Source organism: Paroedura picta, chromosome 6 (genome assembly GCF_049243985.1).
Source record: "Paroedura picta isolate Pp20150507F chromosome 6, Ppicta_v3.0, whole genome shotgun sequence".
Lineage (NCBI taxonomy): Eukaryota > Metazoa > Chordata > Lepidosauria > Squamata > Gekkonidae > Paroedura > Paroedura picta.
Genome location: NC_135374.1, coordinates 109,238,428 through 109,261,581, shown reverse-complemented (window position 1 = coordinate 109,261,581; position 23,154 = coordinate 109,238,428). Strand labels below are relative to the sequence as shown.

General features: G+C 45.9%; 1 protein-coding gene and 1 pseudogene across 2 annotated transcripts in view; both read right to left on the bottom strand.

The window, feature by feature from the left end:
• GPC6 (glypican 6) overlaps nt 1–23,154 on the bottom strand; it is a 947,632-nt gene that overhangs the window by 245,035 nt on the left and 679,443 nt on the right. The gene's annotated exons all lie outside the window — the stretch shown is intronic.
• Nucleotides 1,889–22,965, bottom strand: LOC143840515 (uncharacterized; annotated as a pseudogene).

Here is a 23,154-nt window from a genome sequence, read left to right as displayed (position 1 = left end):
GTCATGATATGGAGGCAGGCAATGGCAAAACCACCTCTGAATGTCTCTTGCTTGGGTGCCAGACAATCATAGGATCTCTTGGCTTTACTGCATACATGCCATACAATAAATAAATAATGTTTTGAGGCAGCCAGCTGCCTCTTCCTTTGAGGGTGAAGACGTGGAGGAATCCAGAGCTGCACCAGCAGCTGGATTTAGAGGTAGAACCAGCAAAAGAAGCCTTAGGGGATGAGGGGTTTTCTTTCTGATAGGAAACAAAGGGACAGAAATCAGTTTGTCTTTCATCTCCAGGGTCTCCTGAGCCAGCAGAGTGTCTCAGACTGAAGGCAAGATTTAAAGCTCAGGAATGAGGGAGCACCAGACTATTAGCACAGCATCACTTGATCTCGACTCCTGACACTGAGTTGGTGCAGGGCCAAGTGCTAAGAGAATGAAGAACACTTGGGGATCAGTAATTAAGGCAATAAAAGCAGAGAAGTGGGCTGAGCCATTTGTGTGAGCAATTTTTGCAAACCACTGCTCTGTCCTCCAAGACCCTTGGTTAAACATAGTACTTCCTCTGCCTTCTGTTTATTTTCCATACAGAGATCTTTCCTCATACCTGCCTTGGTTGTGGACCTTGAACTCCTGTCTTCTCTGTTTCCTCGGACAGAACACCTCTTTCCCAGAGCAGTTATGGGCTAGTTAGCTAATTCTGCTTTATTATTTTATTGCCTTGTCATTGCTTCTGAAGTCTGGGCATCCCAGAAACTCCTGAGCAGAGTGAACATGTCAGGCACTGGCCTGAACACGACACTTATTAACTTGCCTTTGTGAGACGGGAGGCTGTGTCAACAGTAATCTAGAAATAGCCTTGAATGCAACAAATAATCTAGAAATAGCCTGGAACACAACAAATAATAAATGATTCTAAATACTACATTAATGTAAATTTGCATTTCATACACAGAGCCTTCTCAGACCTGGACCCCACCTTGTGGAATGAGCTCCCAGAGGAGATCAGGGCCCCGGCGGAAATAAACAGATCCGCAGGGCCTGCAAAAGGGAACTCTTCCATCAGGCTGAGGCCAGGCACAACCAAGCAACATCTACAGGGCCCCTGCCCCCCCGCATCCCTCCCCTCCATAAACCCTCTAAAATCCCTCGACCTGTTTGATTTACTATTGTTTATGTTATACTATTACTGGTTGTATCAGTTAATAACATGAATGTTATAGTTATTGTATGTATGGTTCTATGTATAGTTTCAGTTTTGTGTAAACCAGTGTGAGCCTTCGGGGAGGGCGGTATAAGAAAGAAAGAAAGAAAGAAAGAAAGAAAGAAAGAAAGAAAGAAAGAAAGAAAGAAAGAAAGAAAGAAAGAAAGAAAGAAAGAAAGAAAGACCAGTCTCATTAATGTTTCTTCTGTAATAATATTTAAACTTAAAGATGCAACTTTGAACACATGAGTCAAATACTCTTGGCCCATCCAGGTCAGTATTGTCAGCACAGTTATTTTATATTCGATGAGCCTTTCATTATGAAGTTCTCTAGCAGTTAGGTAAAGGTAAAGGTATCCCCTGTGCAAGCACCGAGTCATGTCTGACCCTTGGGGTGACGCCCTCTAGTGTTTTCATAGCAGACTCAATACGGGGTGGTTTGCCAGTGCCTTCCCCAGTCATTACCATTTACCCCCCAGCAAGCTGGGTACTCATTTTACCGACCTCGGAAGGATGGAAGGCTGAGTCAACCTTGAGCCGGCTGCTGGGATCGAACTCCCAACCTAATGGGCAGACAGCTTCAGACAGCATATCGCTGCCTTACCACTCTGCGCCACAAGAGGCTCCTCTAGCAGTTACACACACACAATAAATTCAAGACATATCAGAACCGTCTCTTTGAAGAAACAGTCACTGGACTTCAGTCCTTTCAGGTTTCAAGCTTTTCATCCCTTGCATTCATAAATCCAGAGCATCCTCATCTTCCAAACCACCTAAGTAATTCATCACCACCCTCAAGGTTTTCCTTTGTGCTCTTCCTCTGCTGATCATTTTTTTCAAGCTGGTTCTCCGTCTTCATTGGCCTTGGACTGGTCTGAATCGGAATAATTATTTCTTCTCTTTTCCCACACTTAGCACCTAGTTCCAGTTCACAAGCACATGGTTTTCAGACTATGTGGCATGAATCCTTGACAGTCTTCTGTAGACATTTCTCACATTTTTAAAGGCTTCGTTAGCAGTTTGTACTTGTTGAATTTCACACGCCATTCCAAGACCTCTTTACAATGTTGACAGAAACCTTCATGGCGTTTTTGTATTGATTTTCTTGCATTGGGCACTCACATTGTGCTTGTCATTCCTGAAGGCCTCCACAATCTGGTGCTGCTGAGCCCATGTGCAGACCGTGTTTCCCCTCTGAGAGCTCGTCCCCCCCCCCCAAGTCAGTATTGTCAACTTAGACTGGCAGCCGCTCTCCAAGGTCTTAGGAAGAGGTCTTTCACCATCACTTCCTGCCTGATCCTTTCAACTGGATAAGCAAGCGACTGAACCTGGGGCCTCTTGCTTGCCAAGCAGACGCTCGACCATCGAGGCGCATCACCTCTTATTTTCTCCTGCTTGCTTTGCTACAACCAGCTAGCAGGCAATCCTTGGAAATCCTTGCTAGCTGGGTTTGTTTAGGCGCTATCAAATGCTGCTGGATACAGGCAAAGATCAAAGTTTATTCCAACAAATAAAGTGTATCTCAGTGATAAGATCCAATCTAATACTAAACCTCATTCAAACAGTGAAACACTAAAATCAAATATCTTTGGAAGTCAAATACAGATAAGTGAATATTTCATACCTCTGGGTGAATACTGTGGAAATATTTAATGTCAAGATCTACAGAAAAAAGAATTCAGAAGAGCTTGTTATGGGACAAAGCCATTTCTGGTCTATTGTCCCTCTCCTTGGCAACAGTGCGGGTAGAGAAACACCTCTGTCTGCCATCCCCATTCCTTTCCCCATTACCCTGTGCACTATGGGATCGGGGAGATTTAGGCTTAAAGGAAACATTTCTCCCCTACATGTTGAAAGCTGCCATCAAGTTGCAGCCAACACATGGTGACCTCACAGAGGTTTCCAAGGCAAGGGACATTAAGAGGTGGTTTGCCATTGCTTGCCTCTGACCTGGGCTCCCTTGTTGGTCTCTTATCCAAATACAAACCACAACTGACCCTGCCTAGCTTCTTCAAGCTAGCCTGGCCCATACAGGTCAGGACGCTGACACATTTAGGGTCAGTATTGTTGAGATGCAACCGTGCCAGTCCATTTTGAATTAGGACTGCAGCTATGTCTAGGTTAGCTTCCCCAAAGGAACAAGGCCCTTATCTTTAATGGGATCCCCTCCCCTCCTAGTGATATCAGTCCCTACGTGGGATCTGGGAACCCTGTGGGATTACAACTCATCTCCAGGTGACAGATAGTTCACCTAGCAAAAATGGGTGCTTTGGAGGGTAGACCCCATAGCATTATACTCCACTGAGGTCCCTCTCTATACCTAATCCCACCTACTCCTGGCTCTACCCAAAAAAGCCCCCAGCCATTTCCCACCCAATAATAATAATTCGATTTGTATGACCGCCACTCTCGAAAACCGGCTCGTGGCGGTTTACAGTATTTCAGATACAAATCAATGCGTTAAAACAATTAAAATTCCCCAGTAAAACCCCCATAAAAATAACTCACAAAGATGGCAATATAATAAATAACAACTATTCCCACACATGCCCACTGGGTGGGCAAAAAGGCAAGCAGATGGATAATTGGGCATAGGATGGAACCATCTGGGGGACTGAGCCAGTCTAATACTGGCCTCCCCCCCCCCCAGGGAGAGGGGCCCGATCTTAGCCTCTGGGCCACCACCCGGCCTCAGACAAATGCCTGGCAGAAGAGCTCCGTTTTGCAGGACCTGCGGAACTCAGAGAGCTCTGACAGGACCCACAGCTCTTCAGGGAGGTCATTCCAACAGGTAGGGACCAGGACCGAAAAGGCCCTGGCCCTTGTTGAAGCCAGGCGTGCCTCCCAGGGTCCTATTGGGGGGCATAAGGAGTCATAATTCCCAGGAGCCCCTTCAGTGGATGAAACCTTCCCCTCTTCCCAAAGGCTTTGCCGAGGGAACAAGACTGTAAAAATTCCGTCTCAAACGATTACCTCTCTGCAAATTTGCAAAGCTGGGGTGGGTGGTGGTGGGGAAATAACGTAAAACAAAGGGAAACTGAACGCAAAGCCACTTTAGCTTGGAGATGTTCCTTCCGGCGCAATCCATGAAGCGCTCGGCAATTTAGGGATAATTCTTAATTGCAAAAATGTCAGCATTTTTGATTTGTAAGCAAATGGGAGGGAAAAAAAGAGAGAGAGAGCGCGAGAAGAAGTGTTTTCAAAACATAATCATCCATTTTAAAACAAATTACTTGAAACTCCTGGGAATAAGACTGATGAGCTTCAGCGTTTCTCGTCCTTCCCCACTGAGCGGCTGATACGCTACGCTTCACCCCCCCCCCCCCCCGCTCTCCCACCCGGTCTGCTTCAAGCAAGAAGCAAAGAAATAAGAGGCGGGAGGTGGGGGGGGGGAGACTGTAACAAGAAATAATTAACCAATGAATCAAAATGGAGCTCTGTCCTCTTGCTACTTATGAACACTTAGGATACTGAAAGCACAATGCTCTACCAACAGCTACGCACAATGGATTCATTATCTCAGAGCCAAATATTGGCACGCGCATGAAATGAATTAATAACGACATCTATTTACGGAGGACGCGGGGAGTTGGATGAATGAGCTCCCCAAATGGTACTTTCTTGTAACAAGCAGGTGCACGGAGCCCCAGTTCAGAACAGAACTATAGTGCAGCAAAGAAGGGTGGGAAGCCAGGCTGCTATTTGCCTTCATGGTGTAAATACGTGGCTTTTAGGTCCATTATGCATGGGGTGGAATGGCGGTGACTAAAATCACCGATAACGCACGGAGCCGGCTGCAACCAGCCGCAGATTCGGTGCATGCCGCCGAAAAAGCCGCGTTAGCAAAACGCGGAAGAAAGCGCAGCTTCCGGGTGACTGGGGCGCAACCAGAAGCGGTGCTGGGGTCGCCACATGCATAATTGGTTACTCTGGGTTTTGCCGCCGTTGCGTCCCGTCCCGTGCATAAGCGGTTTGCTTTGCTTATTCCCCCTCCGCGTTTTCCATGTGACCCGAAATAGCCATTTTGGCGGCCGTGCATAATGGGCCTTAATCAGGAGCTGCAGAAAGACCCTGGAGTTCAAACCAATATGGCTGATTTGAGTTAGGATAGCAGCATTTTGGGTGTGTGTGTGTGTGTAAGGCTTTAATCTCTTCCCCGTTCACCCAAGGTCAAAAACTGAATTGTGGCTCCTCAAGAGTGCATAAAAAGTGCCGTCGAGTGGCAGCCAATTCATAATGATTGTATTTGGCAGGGGTGGCCAAACCATGTTTCTCCTAATGTCCATGGACTACAATTCCCACAAGCCCCTTCTAGCAGCAGGGATTCATGGGAATTGTAGTCAATCGATATCTGGAGAGCCACAGTTTGTCTGCCCCTGCCATATTAGTTTCAGGCAGGTGATTAAGGTAGGGATGCCAGACTCCGGGTGGTACCAGGAATTATAGCTCATCTCCGGATGACAGAGAGCAGTTCCTTTGGAGAAAATGGCTGCTTTGGAGGGTGGATCCCATAGCATTATAATCCACTGAAGTCCATCCGCACCCCAAATCCCAGCTTCATCCCAAAAGTCTCCAGGTATTTCCCAGTTCTGAATTGGCAACCCTAAATTAAGTGTGTGTGTGTGTGGGGGGGGGGGTGCCATTTCCTTCTGCAGAGTCTTCCTTTGTGGTCTCCCATTGAAGCACGAACCTTGCTTAGCATCCAAGAGCTGACGAGATTCGGCTACCCTATACCATTCCATATCCTAGATCTCACAGGCCTGCTTTTTAGAAGAAAAACAAAACTTTTGAGAACTCATTCATCATCCGTTCAATGGATGAATGATGGGTGTATTTCCATTTAGGATCATACTAGTAGCAGAAAATGTTTGTCTAGAGTTTGACAAGTGGAGCAGGATTCTGTTAGTGCTTATCATACAATTACTCCACTCTGAGCCCACTGATTTTGATGAGCCCATTCAAATTTAGACTAGAGCAACTCTGCATAGGATTGTATTGCAGACAATATCCCTGTAGACAAAATCCCTGATTTAACACATTGTGGGAGAGGAAAGTGGGTACAACTACACTGGTCCCAATCACAAAATTGCCTCTTCCTGAACATGACACCTACATACAGAGGAGGTGTCCTCAGCATGCTTCTCCCCCCTCCACTATGGCTTGCTATATTTGGAAAGCAGCATCCCTGAGCACAGAGAGAGAGTGTACATGTAGAAACTTCCTCTAAGTGCCTACACCAAGCAAATGGTTAGTGGTCGGACCCCTCCTCTCTCTGAGGGACAGTGTATAGCTAGCAAAACCATAAATGCCCTTTCTAATATAGCATCTCAAATATCATGTACAATGTACTGTTTACCCCAAAATGCCACAAAAGGGACGCTAGCCAGAGACAAGCTTGGACATGTCACTTAGAGTTGTGAGTTGGAACAGCAGTCTAGCTAAAGGCCTCCTGCATGCCATGGGGAGATGCATGATTTAGGACAACAGTTCTCCCAAGAACCTAGTGACTCACCTGGACTATTTCTGCACTGGGAACGTCACTGCTCCCGTTCCCATGTGGGAGCACGGGCCAAATGCTCCCTTGTGTGGGAACAGGAAGAGGTGGGGCAACCTGCCCCACCTCAAACTCCAGCCTGCAGTCTGGCACAAAGCCTCTAGTGTGGAAACAGTCCAGCCTCATCTTGCTTCCTTTGCTTACACTGACCTTAATCAAGCAACCAGTTAATCCATGCTTACTTCTAAACACCAAACCTGTTAGTTTACTCATATGGTACTTGGGGGGTCACTAAGCCTCTCCTAAGTCATTGTTCACCTCACGAAAGCCCATCAAGTTACTGTTTGGTGGAAAGAATACATCGGCTTGCCCCAGGGAGCATTTTGCCCCTGAAATTATGGCATTTTGCTCCATAAGTTTGTGTGTGTTCCTGGACATGTATGCGAGTGTCTGCCTCTGCCTTGTTGGATCATGCCACTCTTCCAGTCCTTCCCGGTGACTTACTCTTAGAGGATACAAAGTTCCCCCTCTCCAACACAGTTTGCTTTCCAGGGCAAATCTAATAGGGCTTCAGTTACTATTTAAGTAATATAAGAATCATAAAAATGACTAAATGAAAAAGCCATGGGAAAGGACTGGCTCAGATGTTTCTCTTTTAACAGGCAATTCAACTGCATGAACAAAATATGCATATTATAACCAGTTCTGCATTGTAGTTATAGTGATGGACTAGGACATGGGTTCAAATTCCCATTCAACAATGAAGCCAAATGGCATGTCTATTATAACTCAAAGTTACATACTGCTGAACCAATTTATTTCAGTGAACTGTGAAAGTTGTACAGACTTAGGACTGTATTATGGGTTACTGTGGGTACCCTTTTCATTCACATCAAGAGTCTACCCCCCTCTACAAGCTTTATCACAAAGGTAAGTGAGGCAGACTTATTTCACTACTAGTCTCATCTCTCTTTAATATGAATAAAGCCCCAACTCCTTTCCAAACATTGGCTCCCCTAATTATTCTTTCTCTGGATGTGTCTCCAGACACAGCATCCCAGTTCCCTTGATTATTCTTCCCACACCCAGCTACCACACAAAGATCCTGGAGTCAAGGAGCTTATCTGCTGCCACCATATAGTCAACTAAATCCATTGGCTACAGCCATCAAGGTTGGTGTGTATATGATTTCCCCTGAAACACCAGGCACCCAGTCAACAGGGCTTAAACAGAGAACAAAAAGAGTTTTTATTTACGTCTTCACCAACACAGCAAAAGATTGTTCCTAATATTTGAATGTATAATCCCAGAGCTACTAATGATAATATTCTCAGAAATTTGCTTCCTTCAGAAACTCAGAATCCTTTTCTAGTGGTTTTTCCCCTTTCTATAACACCTGGTTTTCAACTGCCCGCCTCCCTCAACATTCTGTCAACTCCCATTGGCTGTCTCTGAGAAAGGTGGAACTGGACCTGTCCATCACAGTGACCCTGAGCCAGCTGTGCACACGCTCTCTTTCTCAGCTTATCTCACAGGGTTGCTTTGAGATGAAGTGGAGTAAGGAAGTATCTTGCACACTATCCAAAGCGACTTGAAGATATGTGGAAATTTTTAAAAATGCAAGAAACAAATGGATCATTTATTTTATTTATTATTTAGTGATTTGTGTCCAGCTCCTCAAAAAAGTCTCAGGGCGGCTAACAAAATAAACCTGTAAACGTCAAATAAAGTAGAATAAAAATTGTAAAATAGGTCATACAACTCCTCCACAAAATCAACAATCAACCCCTCTTCATTGATCCCAGTGTAGGTAAATGAGACAGCTTGGGGGAAAAGATGGTAAGTTCCTAATCCTGGAAATAGAGGAGGAAATATAAATTTATTGACACACAGGAATGTATGTAGACCTAAGCAAGTACATAGGGGAAGGTCCCATAATAACTGCTACATGCAGGCCTATGATTCTATGCAGTAGGTGCATACTGGTCTCAATCAAAGGTTTGGAGGAAGAGCTCCATTTGACAAGCGCAGAGTGGTAAGGCAGCAGACATGCAGTATGAAAGCTCTGCCCATGAGGCTGGGAGTTCAATCTCAGCAGCTGTCTCAAGGTAGACTCAGCCTTCCATCCTTCCGAAGTCAGTAAATTGAGTACCCAGCTTGCTGGGGGGTAAATGGTAATGACTGGGGAAGACACTGGCAAATCATCCCCTTATTGAGTCTGCCATGAAAATGCTAGAGAGCGTAACCCCAAGGGTCAGACATGACTTGGTGCTTGCACAGGGGATACCTTTACCTTTACCTTTTACAGCTATAAGGAACTTGGGTTCAAATCCTTGATTGGCCATGAACCATACTGGGTAGCTTTGAGCTATACCTCATCACAACCCAAGCAGCGACTCTGCACTTCTGGGAGAAAGAGTGGAATGTGTTATCAATAATGCATAGAATGGAAGTAATGCTACAGGATTGCTATCACAACCCAGCGTGCACTGTCATGAACCAAATAGGAGCCCGAGAAGCGAAGCTTCGATGGAAGCTGAAATGGAAGGTATTCTTGAATGCAGCTCTGCATGAAAAATACATGAGCAACAGTACAGGCTTGGCATGCTTTTGCAAACCATACATCAAAGTCAGTTTTATGGCTTTTTTATATACTGTTGATCACTAAATAATTCCCTCTGGGAGAAACTGCTTCCTGTTATGAGTGTTTTTATTGGTCGTCTACTGTTGGCAAATGGGTGGTTTGGAAAACCAAAAGAAATCCTTATCCTTATAATATATAATTCAAGGAAGCCATGTAAATGTAAAAATCCTTCTAATGCACAAGTTGCTTAGTGTCACTGTCTGTCTTATCATTTCATGTCATAGGCACATCCTGTCAAATTCTTTGTGACTGCTGTTTGACCTTATTTAAATATTTAATATTAAAGCAAGGATCTAATGTATCTTTTCTCAACTTTTTTACTCTTGAGAAACCCCTGGAACATTATTTAGGCTTTGAGAAAGCCCAGAAGTCATGTGACCATGCAGAATATGGTTGGAAAGCACAGCTTGTATACATGCCCACCTGGGGGCCCTCCCCTTCCCCACCATCATGGACCATTTTGGGAGAGGAAGTTGGTCCACATGACCATATATCGGCCTTTCTTAACATTTTATCATTGAGAACCCCCTGAAACATTCTTCAGGATTTGAGAAATGGCATGACCATGCAGAATATGGTTGGGAAGCAAAGCTGTGTGCATGCTCACCCTGGGCCCCTCCCCTTCCCACCCCCTCCAAGCCCATCATTGGCCACTTTGGGAGGAGTGGGTGGGTCGACATGACCATAAGTGGTCATATCACCTGATAAATGTATAACAAATTAAATAAATATATTAAAATTAATTAACTCACCTATTCAGGAAACCCTTTTAGGGCTATCAAGAAACCCCAGGGTTTCATGAAACCATGGTTGAGAAAGTCTGCCATATATGGTCTTATCACTTAATAAATGTTTAATAAGTTAAAAAAAAACATATAAACAATTAATTCCTACCCATTCAGGAAACCCTTCCAGGGCTGTCAAGAAACCACAGGGTTGAGAAAGCCTGATCTAATGAAATGTGTATCATAACAGGGACTCTTGAACTGGTCGGATACTTGGAACCTAGCCTAGTTGCTGTGCAGTGTATGCATTGAGACTCCAGAAACATTTCCAGGTGCTTCAGGGAATAGGATTGTCAGCATAAGGAAAGGGAAAAATGCCCGACCCCCCAAAAGGGAAAAACCAAAAAGGTTGAGAGAAAGGAACAAACTGTGATGTAATACACCAACTGCATTGTGGGCATGCAACACTGCACAAATAATTCAACAGAGCAAGAACTCAAAACCAGAATGCAACTGTTTGCAGACAATGAGACAAAGCATAATGCCAAATGCATTTTGGCAAATAGCCTTCATCAGTGGCTCACGCAATAGACATAATTAATATAATCAACATCCTGCTCACACAGTAGAAAGCCATAATCAACCACAAAATCTATTTAGATAACCCAATGAAAAATCTAGGTTATGAACTTCTTATAATAGAGCACCAAGCTTCAATGGATTCATTCACATCTTTAGCTAGCTAAAACACATCAAAGGTTCAACCTGATAAATACACTTACCATGTTCCAAACCAGACAGATACAATATCAGCCTCTATGACTGGCAGGCAGTATGAAGCTCCTGGATTGGCCAGTTCTGGAATACAGACTAGGGGATACCTTCTGCTTCTTATATTTCAAAATATAGATTAAGCCATAGTGAATTGCCAGCGCCAGGAAAATTCCTGGAGATTTGATGGCAGACCCTTGGGAAATTGATTTGTTTTCTCGGGGGTGGTGGGAGGTGGCTCAGAAGGGATATGAAGTGATTTTTCCCTCAGGGGAAGAGTTTTCCATTATTTAGAGATCAGTTGTAATTCTGGGAAGGGGAGGGGGGGAATCTCCAGGTCCCACCTGGAGCTTGGCAACCATGAACTGTACATGCCCACTGGAGAAACAAAATCAAAATGTGAGGTTGGTAGGTATGCCAACTCCAGGCTGGGAAATACCTGGAGCTCTTCTACCAGGTCTATGGTTGAGGCCAGGGCGAAGAGAAGATCTATGGGCCCCCCAAAGGAGGAGTACTCTGCCACATTCCATCTGTGATGGTCAGCTGTTTCCCTGGTCTGCAGCGGGGGTGGGGGGGTTGGTTGCCGCTGTTTTCTGCTAGCCTGTATTTTTAATTAGTGGTTTCAGTGGATTTTAGAGGATTTTACCTTTTAACCCGCCAATAGCCAGCTCCGCCAAGAGTGGCGGGTAATAAATCCAAATAATAACAATAATAACAATAATAACAATAATAACAATAATAACAATAATAACAATAATAACAATAATAACAATAATAACAATAATAACAATAACAACAACAACAACAATAATAATAATATTTGGGAGTATAGTCTGAGCAGGGTGGGGTCAGGGTAGGGGAGGGACTTCAATGAAGTTTAATTCCATGTTGTCTACCATCTAGAGTTGCCATTTTCTTCAGGGAAGGGATCTCTGTCACTTGGAAATCAATTATTATTCCAGGAGATCTCCAACCACCAACTAGAAATTGTAATCAAAGAAGAAAATCGTATGGCTCAACAATCCTCTATAAATTCCAATAAAGTTGGCTTCAGCCATATTTCAGTCTCTCATTTAATCTGGTAGAAACCGTACATCTTCACATCATGAAGCAGAGTAAGATGGAAAATATCTTCACTTGAACATCAAAGAACAGAGTGAGTTCAGAGAACTAGCACCCCGGATATGAGCTAGTTTCGCAGGTCTTCTTCAGCTCCTTCATAAATCACATGCAAACCACACCAAGTGAAATTGACCACATGGTCTCCTAGACAGCAAAGATGGAATTGGCAGAGAGAAATGATTGTTGAGCCACCCAGTTTTCTTTTGATTACTGCATCATTTTGTGTGACTGACCCTCTGGAGGCGGACAACCGTAGGGGTTGGAGGGTATCACACTAAGTCACAAGAATTCTGAATTCAGCAAACTGGAGACCGCAGTCTTGATTTGGGTTTGGATAACCACAACCCTTCCCTTAACTGGTTCTGACACACTAAGCTTGAAGCTGTGCATGTTTGTTTCTGAGTGCCCAGAGAGTTATTGATTGATTGATTAGATTTTTAATGAGAACATAAATAATAATAATGAGAACACTTATATAGCGCAGTCTTATTGGGACTGTCCATCTCGGTTTGCCGGTGAGGAGCTGCATTTTAAATGTTTCTCCAAGGGTCAGAAAGGGCCTTCTAGTAGAAAACTAGCTCTTCAGGAAAAAACAGCAAATCCTCTTCTTGCTTTGTTATTGAGGTTTAGGTCGTTTCCTTGCAGCAGAAGCACTAGTTGGGGGAGAGAAGTCTCCGTCACACACAGAGCCTGAGAAAAAAATCACACGTTTCTCGCTCAATAAAAATAATCCGAGAAGGCCCTGGATTTCCCTCACTGTGACTGACATTACAACATGGTAAATGTGACATTTCTAATCGTCTTGGGAAAGCACTCCAGAGTCCAAATGATTGACGCGCTTTAAAGACATTTCTTAGGGCTTGAAACTCTTCTGAGGTAAATTATTTTATAATTGTTTCTTTGAGGCTATGTCTCTGTTTACTTTGTTCGCTCTTCCTTCCCCTCAAACCCTCGGCGCACATCTGTGCTCTACCGAGGGATCAAACTGGTTTACAATTCATTAGAGAGCTAGCGGTAGGAATGTCAGACCGGGACTGAGAAATGGATTCAAATCCACACTCAGTTAAAAGCTAACGGAGGGGCGGGGGAGCGCTTAGCCAGGAAACAAATTAATAAAATTGCTTTCCTCAAGGAACACTAGCGAAATGCGGGAGGTTAGTGATCTCTAACAGAATGATCAGCACCCAGGCCAAAGCAGGCCTGTTCTTCTACCCTCCTCCGACAATTGCACCCTGGGAATGGATCCTGTAATCCAGTGGTCCCCAACCATTTTATCACTGGGGACCACTCAACGCTTGACAATTTTACTGAGGCCCGGTGGGGGGGGGGGATTGCCATCGGCAATCAAGTGAGCGCTCCAAAGCGCTGGGACTCCAGGGGGGGCAGGGAAGCCGAGGCGGCGCTTCTGCTCAGGGAGGCGGGGTGGCTGGGGCGGGGGAGGGAGGCACAGCCGTTGGCATGCCAGCGAGCGCAGGCGCGGAGCTCTGAGCCTGCACAGGTGCGCCTGCCGGATCGTTGATGAAGTATAGGGCTGGGGGGGGGGGAGAAGGCGTCCTTCGCGGCCCACCTCCAATTAGCCGACGGACCACATGTGGTCCATGGCCCACAGGTTGGGGATCGCTTCTGTAATCCATGTGATCTGCTAATCCGATTTGACTATGTAATGACATTGCAAAGCCAGTTCAGAGGGACGTAACACTTTTTATTGCTATACCCTCTCCCGCAATGCCCTTTCAGAGTGAGGGGGATATGGTCTAAGAAGCATGTCCTTGGTCAGAGTGGACACTGTATGGCACACCTGAGCAGCAGGAGGGGGAGAGGCAAATGCAAATACTGACTTTCAAGTTCTTCTTACGCTGAAATGAAGGGATTTATCCTAACACTACACTCAGCCAAGTTCAAAGCCCCCCCCCCCATATCCCACAAGAAGTAGGGTTGTCAACTCTAGCTGGAAGAATAAATGAACGGTGGCATTTGGGGAGGCTAGAAGGTTCAATAAAGACACAATGCCGTGAAGTTCACTTCCAAAGCTGCTGCTTTCTCTAAAATGTATTATTTATGAAATTATTTTTCCTCCCCCTTTTTCACGGGGGGGACGTAGGCAGTTAGAAACTGGTTTAGCTCTTTATATTATACTAGTAAAAAAGCCCATTGTATGAGGAAATACAATGGGCGCTAGGCTGTCCCAATAGGGAGGCATGCCAGAAATGGCTGTCAACAAATGGAGGATGCAGACTTCTCTGACATCCATCTGGGTGGTCAGCTCAGCCCCCAAAACAGCTTTATAACATACTTGGCCAGGTCCTATGAAGGTCAGCAATCTGAGGCTGCAGATGGAGCGGAGAGGGTGGGAGAGTGAAAGTGTTACTCACAAAGCTGGTAGCTGTGCTCGTCGAGGAAATGTGCATTCGCGGCGTGCCGCTCGCCGCCCCGGGCGCTGCTGCAGCGCCGCTTGCGGCGGGCGAGGGTCTGTTCGCGGTGGGCTCCTCGGCGACAGCGTTGAAGTGGGGCAGCTCGTCGGCAAGCCCAGGCAGGGGCTTAGCGAGCTTAGCTGCCGGAGGGGGGGTCAGGGCAGGGCGAGCGGTCCTTGGCAGGCGGGATTGAGGAGAAGAATGCTTAAAATGGCGGCGGAGACGGAAAGGAGATTCCCGTCTAGGCAGCAGAGACGGCAGCGGAGATGGAAGGGACAGTCCCCTCTTGGCAGCAGAGATGGCGGCGCAGACGGGACGGAGAGTCCCCTGTTGCTCTCAAGCGGCCTTCCATTTGTCTTGGCGAGTCGTCCCTGGCCTCCGCGCGCCTGCGGGGGTTCCCTCGGGCGGCAGCCTGACGCTGCGAGAGGCGCGAAGCACCTCTCGCCGCGTCAGGCCACCGGGCAGGGAGCCCTCGGCAGCCGCGCTCCGGGAGCAACTGCCGGGAGCAACTGCCGGGAGCAACTGCCGGGAGCAACTGCCGGGAGTTGCTGGGGCTGGGAATCAGAGGCACCAATCGGCAGGCGCTTTGCGCCTGTTGATTGGTCCCTCTGATTGTCTGTCATGAGGAAGGGTCCATTCTGGACCCTTCCTCATCCCGGACACATCCCGCCCCAGAACTCCTTACTGCATTATTTAGTCGGTGTACAGATTATTTTTTTAATTTAAAATTTTAAAAACCTAATATTTAATGTTTCATTGTTTATATATTTTAATCCTTTTGTACACCACCCTGAACCTCTGGAGAATGGTGGGGCATAAATTCAATCAATCAATTAATCAATCAATTGAATGAATGAACAAGCAAATGAACAAATGAATGAACAAATGAATACAAGAACTGAGTCCTGTAATTTGTGAGATCAGTTTTATTTCTGGGAGATTCCCAGGCCCAACCAGAAGGTTGGCATGTGCCAACCCTACCAAGGAGCCTTCCTCCATCTTAAATGGCTCTTCCTCTGGCAGAAGAGCCAATCAGTATAGAGGAAGACTTCTGTCATGTCTGAGAGGAGGGACAGGATACAGACGATTGGTTGCTGCATTTACCTGGCCCATATGGTAATCTGCTGAAGGCATAATAACAGAGTATTGAAGCTTCCCGCACTAAACTGATAACTCTACTATTCTGATATTATGCTGCATCTTTGTGGGATATCTTCATGATGCTGTTTACTAATTTCCTGCTAATTTACTCTGCCCTTATGTCTGCACCCTGATGATTCCTATTTCTTTGTCTGAGGAAGAGTACGTGCACATGAAAACTCATACCTAGAATAAAACTGTGTTGGTCTTAAAGGTGTCGTTGGACTCAAATTCTGCTAAACTATTATTCATTTTAAAAATCTGCCCCAAAAGTTCATAAAGGAGGGAAGAACTTCTGAAAAGAAGCACACAAATCCATATCTCCGGGATACTGTTTTCTTCTGAAAATGTAACACCAGTTTCTGCATTATTGTCATGTAGAGTTCCATATAGCCATGTCTGAATAGTCCACAGCAGGATTCTCAAGCAGGGTTCTGCAGACCCCCAGCAGTCTGTGGGCGGGGGCATTTCCCCTCCTGCCTTAACACACCTGGCCACAACTTAGGCTACTGGCCTCTTCCATTGCTCCCGCTCCTCACTCTTGTAGTTTCTGTGCCTGGGATGGGGTAGAGCTTCCATGTCTCATCCCGCCTTAAACCACATCCTGTCTCTCTCCACCTCAGGCCTCCTTAAGCCTGCCTGTTAAGATGGGTGGTGATGTCACTTCCAGTGACATGTAACTTCTAGGGGATGTGGCAGGGAAGCCTAACCAGATGACATCACTTCCGGGGCTCCTGAAAGCCTGAAAAATTATTTCAGGGACTTGTCCATGATCAAAAAGTTGAAAAATATGGTCCACAGTGTAGTACATAGAATCTGTTTCTTTAAGAGGTCTCTTCCTTCTCTTTGTAAGAAAGGGCGTGTCTTCTGAAATCTACTAGCTGAAACTGGGTTGTTGGTAGTTAGACTTGTTAAGTCTGTCTTGTTTCCTGTCTTGTTCTTCTGCATATTAAAGAAGGTTTTGAAGACATCCTGCCTGCTGCATCTTTCTGGCATTAGGGTTGACTGTTTACCTACCTCCACAGTAAGTACACTTTGCACCGCACACAGGAGTACACAAAAGTGCAAGGTGGGGACCCTACCTGCGTGGCCTTCTAAGACTGTGGAATGGACAGGCATTTGACTGTAAGGCTGACAGCTCTCACTTGGGAAATGTTTGGAAATTTGGGGTGGAGCCTGAGAAGGAGTTGGATTTGGAGAGGCATCTCAGTAGGGTACAATGCCATAGAGCAGGGGTGGCCAAACTGTGGTTCTCCAGATAACTTTGGACATCTGGAGAGCCACAGTTTGGCTGCCCCTGCCATAGAATCTTCCTTTCAAAGCAGCCAGTTTAAACAAGGGAACTCCCTGTTGTCTGGAGGTCAGTCCTCATTCCTGGGGGAAATTCCAGATCTCACCTAGAATTTCACAAACCTATATCATTGTTTTCTGAGTTGCCTTCCTACCTCTTCCAATAATTAAAATTATCTGCAAATTTGTCAGGCATTTCCCCCCCTTGTATTTGGAAAAGAAGACTTGGCAAATACAAACTACCAGACGAGGATCAACCTGGTGGTGGTAGTGGTGGGGGAGTTATGAATATTCAGCTACATTTGTCTAAGCAAAAACCGCTAATGCACAAAATTACATTTCCTTCTTTGTGCTTGGTTCCCAACACAGGCTGCAGAGGTGAAATTGCTCGTGCATTTGATCCAATCTTTCATAGCTCAGCGGTGCTGCGTACTTCTTCATTTTAATTCGGCTCATAGGGGTTCTGTTGCGTTTCGTAGGAAGGGAATTGCATATGATATTTGTTATAATAAGGGGCTTGACAGCTGTCTGGCAAGAGCTGTTTGTTTGTGGCTCGGCCCTATGCAAAATGAGCTCTGAAAAGTTTCCTCTCCAGTAAAGCTGCTGATGGCCTCAGCAAATAAGAGAAAGCAATCTCTCTTCAGAAACTAAGAAAAAGAGTTTTAAAAAATTCAAAGTTAATATCTATGGGCTAAGCGGTTATTACTTAAATCAGTGGTCCCCAACCCCAAGTTCGAGGACCAGGACTGGTCCGTAGATCAGTTGGTACCGGGCCACAGCTGCTCCTCGTCCTCTTCCCCGGCTGCTGCCTCGGGGGCTGCCCTGCTACACTGCTGCAGGCTCACCTTTGGTGCTCTCCAGCAGCCGCCATGGCTGGGGCTCCCACTGGGCATGGCACTGCGCAGCTGCTGCTGGCAGTGCCCCCCAGCGGGCAGCGGGAAGTCAGGGGCACCAGCGGGAAAGCAAGTGGAGCAGGGGCTCAAGTGGCGGCAGCGACATCCCTCGGCAAAAGACTACCACCCCCCCCCCCAGGCCTCAGTAAAATTGTCAAGCATTGACTGGTCCCTGGTGGTAAAAAGGTTGGGGACCACTACTAACTTAAATAGACCTACCAGTCAACTTAGCATCACAAGGACACATCGAAGCATAAATCAGGCTCTTGCTCTGATGTAAAGAATTACTGAAATGTGAACTATGCAGGGCTACCCTAGGCCCTGATCTGCAGATTACAGCTAGTGCAAAATGCAGCCGAACAGGTACTCCCAGGGACCCCATGGAGGGCTCATATTCGGCTGGCCCTCCAACAGATGCATTAGTTACCAGTGAAGTTCCAGATCAGATTCTTAATTTTGGTACAGACCTTTGAAGGCCTTATGCAGTCTGGGCCCTGTGTATCTATAAGTGGCTCACTCCGCCAGGAACCTGGGTGTGCTTTTAGATGCCTACCTCTCTATGGAGGCCCAGGTCACCCCAGTGGCACGGCTGGCATTCTACCACCTTTGTCAAGCCAAACTACTAGCTCCCTACTTGGCCCCAGAACACCTAGCCACAGTGATCCACATGACGGTCACCTCCAGACTATGTAACTCCCTCTACATAGGCCTGCCCTTAGCCTTGATCCAGAAACTGCAATTGGTTCAGAACTCTGCAGCCAGGGTCCTCACAGACCCATTATGCATGGGCTGGATTGCCCACATTGGTGGCATCAGGGCATCGGGGGAAATCCCCGATTACACACTTCGCCAGTGCCAGCGTGGGTGTGTCTCAGCCCAGGTCCATCGAAGGCCCACATTACGAGAACGCGGGAACTTAAGCGGTCCCTGAGATACTGTGGGTGCCAGCGGGGGCTAGGGCGGGCTGGTGCTGTGCGTAATTGACAGTGACGGGCCTTTCGGTCTGGCACCACCCCAACCTACGGCGTCCCTACAGAGACAACACATACCTCTGTAAGCTCTGCGGAGTCGCAGAGCCAGCTGGGTGTCCCCCTGCCCCTGCGGTCATGAGAGGGCTGCATGCCACTCTCTGCCAGCGTGTGGTGGGGGCCTGGTCCCTCCCCACTCCCCGCTGGCTGCTGCCACCTCCAGGCAGCATCCTGGGCTTTCCGCCCCGGCGCAAAATGCACGTGTACATGCTACACCAGGGCCTCTGGCTTTCTTTGATTTGCTTTGGCCCCCAGGCATACACAGGAAATAGCAGCTGCCCAGCGTAGCAGCCGCCATGCATAATGGGTCCAAAGAAGCACCATGTGGAGGTCCCACATTCAGCCCATCCTGCAACAACTGCACTGGCTTCCAGTCGAATTCCGGATCAGGCTTAAGGTTCTGGTAACCACCTTTAAGGCTATCCGTGGTTTGGACCCAGTGTACCTAAGGGATCAAGCCTTATGCTGTACTGTTACCAACTCTTTGGTCATCCCTGGCCTCAAGGAAGCTCACTTGACCTCAACCAGAACCAGAGCTTTTCCCATTCTGGCCCCCACCTGGTAGAATGAGCTCATGGAGGAGATCAGAGACTTAGCAGAACAATGACACTCTTCCACCAGGTTTAGGGTTGAGACCAGGGTGTTTGAAGTTACATGGATTTACCTCCTCCTTAGCTCCCTCCCTCCCTTTGATATCATTTCCTGTCTGGTAGGTGGCAGAAGTTGTTCATTACACAAACATGCCAATGTCAGATGTTTTTCATTTATCTAGACATTTGCATCCATTGGTGACTCAAGGCAGGTTGCAACACAAACCAGGCTACTAACAGGAGTAAAACCAGAATCTTAAAAAATCCAAACAAACTATGGCATCAATACCAACTCCCAACTCCTGAGGCTCCACAGGAATGAAAGACCCCAATTTCACCGCCCACCCAAGATGCACCCCAACAAGAAAGCCTTGTACTGCCAGCAAAGGATCTGTCCCAAAGAGATAGGGACACTGCTGTAAAAGACAAAGGGTGGGTGGTGATTGAATGGATAACCCTCAAAGCTGGCTTGACTAGAAGAAGACTGCAAGGACCTAGAGCCCTACACAAATCCATTTCAGAAGATACGATAGTGGGATGAATACCAAGATTAGAGGCAGTGTCATCTCATCAATACCCATGTTGTTTATCCAATAAAAGCTCTATGATATATCGATCTTGAGCAGTGGAGAGTTGTTGTTTATCTATTATGATCTTTCATGTAAATTGCCCTGAGCTGCAAGATGGTATATAAATACAATAAAGACATTTTAAAAAATTGTCCAATAGACAAAAGGAGTTTTAAAACATTGTCAACTGTTAGAGTTCTTTTGAAAGTTGAACCACAAGGAAGGCTGAGCATCAAAGAATTGAGGCTTTTGAACTCTGGTGCTGGAGAAGACTCTTGTGAGTCTCTTGGACTGCAAGGCAAACAAACTGGTCAGTTGTAGAAGAGATCAGCTCTGACTGCTCCTTAGAAGGCCAGATCCTGAAGATGAAACTCAAATACTTTGGCCACCTCATGAGAAGGAAGGGCTCCCTGGAGAAGAGCCTAATGCTGGGAGCGACTGAGGGCAAAAGAAGAAGGGGACGACAGAGAATGAGGTGGCTGGATGGAGTCACTGAAGCAGTCAGTGCGAACTTAAAAGGACTCCGGGGAATGGTAGAGGACAGGAAGGCCTGGAGGATCATTGTCCATGGGGTCGTGATGGGTCAGACATGACTTCGCATCTAACAACAACAACAAAGAGTTCTTTTTGCAGTGAGTAGATATAAAACCAGATCATAAGAATAGAGATGGGCCTGAACCATAAAAATATAGTCTGAATTGTGGTTTCTGAAGAGCCATGAACAAAGCAGTCTATTCCCTGCAAACCCCATTGAAAGGGACTATAGTTTCTTTAAGCAGAATTTGCAGACAACCTGAAAAACAACTGAACAGCCAGGAGCAGCTTGCTCCCTACCCATTAGCTGTTTCAGGCTGTCTTCTACAGCCTCTTTAAAGTTTAAAGGAGCTGAAGAAAACGGTGCCAAACAGCTGATGGATGGCAGTGGGGAGCACCTCCCCACATATAAGCCATTTCAGGCTGTCTTACTGTAGAAGAAATCACAGTGCAGAGTGCTTTCCTGCTGCTCAGCTGTTTTTTGAGACTTTGGAAGAGAGGGGCAGAAAGCAGAAAGAGAGGGGCAGAAAGCAGAAACCTTAAGGGACTCAGAGTTCCTTTAAACACTGGCTTTCTTCCACATGCATGAACCACAAACAGCATGAACCTGCTTTCCCTCCTTGAAAGTTCATGGAAGAAAGCAGACCCATCACAAATGTCTGTTTGGGAACCACGAACAGCAAAATTCATCATGAATCTTGCTTCATCGTCCTTCCTAAGATAAATTATTTGTTCAGTAATTCATACATAGAAATTCAAAGAAAAATAATAATTGAATGGCAGCGACTATGTGATAAATTCATTTGGTAAAATAAAAAAGCAAGGATTAAAATAGAAATCTGTGATAAAAAAAGAATTAGGTTATTCAATTTTTTTTTTACTCTATTACCAAGCAGCTAGAATAAACTGCATAAATGTGGGGTATAACCGGAACATATCAGCATGCAATAAGATAGAACGAGAATTTCTGCAATTTTCCCTAAATAGATAAAAATTAGAAAATCCTTTAATAAACAAGACAATTTGATAATAAATAGCATTTTACAAACTTGGAACTGAATTAGATGCAAGCTAATACCAGAGAAATCTTTATTAGCATCAATAGCAACAGACATGATGGAGTATTGGAAACCAATCATGGCTTATATACAATCTGGAAGATCAAGATTTTGATCTTTGCCTGGATGAAAAAGAACAATTAATTGCATATGCTGACTTACAGGAAGAAAATAAAAACAAATGTCTCTTTTCAATTATTATCAGATTAAAGTTTATATTAGTGTTCTAGTCAGGATGGTAAGACCCCTCAATGAATTTGAAATAATACTTTCTTCACATAAAATCTCTATAGGTAAGATTTATTCTATCTTAGTACATTTTTTTAAGAGTTCTAATTACTAACAGTTGAAACAGAATAAAGAACTGGCGAATGTCCGAAATAAACAGAACTGGGACTTCATTCTGCCTAAAAGAATGAATTTATAGTGAGTTTTGCATTCAAAGAAAATTTATCAAAAATGATATATATGTGGCACCTATCGCCACGTAGAGTGCAAAAAAATATTTAAAAGAGGAAAACAACAGATGTTGGTACTGTAATAAATGTAGGGCTGATTTTTTTCATATGTGGTGGGAATGCCCTAGAGCAGTGGTCCGCAACCTTTTGGTGGCCGCGGTCCGCTGTGCTGGGGTTGGGGGAGAGGGTGACCCGGGGCACCGTGCATGCACGGCAGCCCCGGCGCAAACACGCATGCAGACTTGCCGTGTGTGCGTGTTTGCGCCTCCGCCGGATGCATGCCGGCAGCCACAGCTATCTCTCCCCGCCCCTCCAGGCCGCGGGCATATCGGCTGCCGAAGTGGCCGATTAGCTTGTGGCCTGGCAAGCTTCTCTTTCCCCACCCTCCTGAAGCAAGAAGCTTGCCTTGCCACAAGCTAATCAGCTGCTTCGGCGACCAATTTGCTCGCGGCCTGGCGAGCTTCTCGCTGTGGGGGGAACAGGGAGCCGTGGCCCGGCGCTTTGCGGCCTGGCACCGGGCCGCAGCCCGGGGGTTGGGGACCACTGCCCTAGAGCTTGTTTATACTGTGACAAAGTGATTGAAATTATATTCCATAGTTGAAAATGGAAGTACCTAAGAACCCAGAAAGTATTCTTTTGAATTATCTACCAGGTTTACATATGAAGCCAAACATCCATAATACTCCATATGCTGATAGTAGCAAGAATAAACTTTGTCAAATATTGGAAGGTAAAGAAACCTCCCCTGAGCCTCTTGTGGCACAGAGTGGTAAGGCAGCCACCTGAAAGCTTTGCCCATGAGGTTGGGAGTTCAATCCCAGCAGCCGGCTCAAGGTTGACTCCATCCTTCCGAGGTCTGTAAAATGAGTACCCAGCTTGCTGGGGGGTAAACGGTAATGACTGGGGAAGGCACTGGCAAACCACCCCATATTGAGTCTGCCATGAAAACGCTAGAGGGCGTCACCCCAAGGGTCAGACATGACTCGGTGCTTGCACAGGGGATACCTTTACCTTTACCTAAAGAAACCTCCTAGCTTCATTATTCGGTTTAATTAACAACACACATCTATTGATTAAATTAACCTATCTACAAAATGATATGGATATGGAGAGTTTAGAAGAAGATGTGGTGCCAGAGTATCTCGAGAATGAGAAGTCTGCTTGTGGTGATGGATTCTGAGGAGAAAGGATAAATTTGAAGATGTTGGAGACTGTCATGTGTGGGAGGT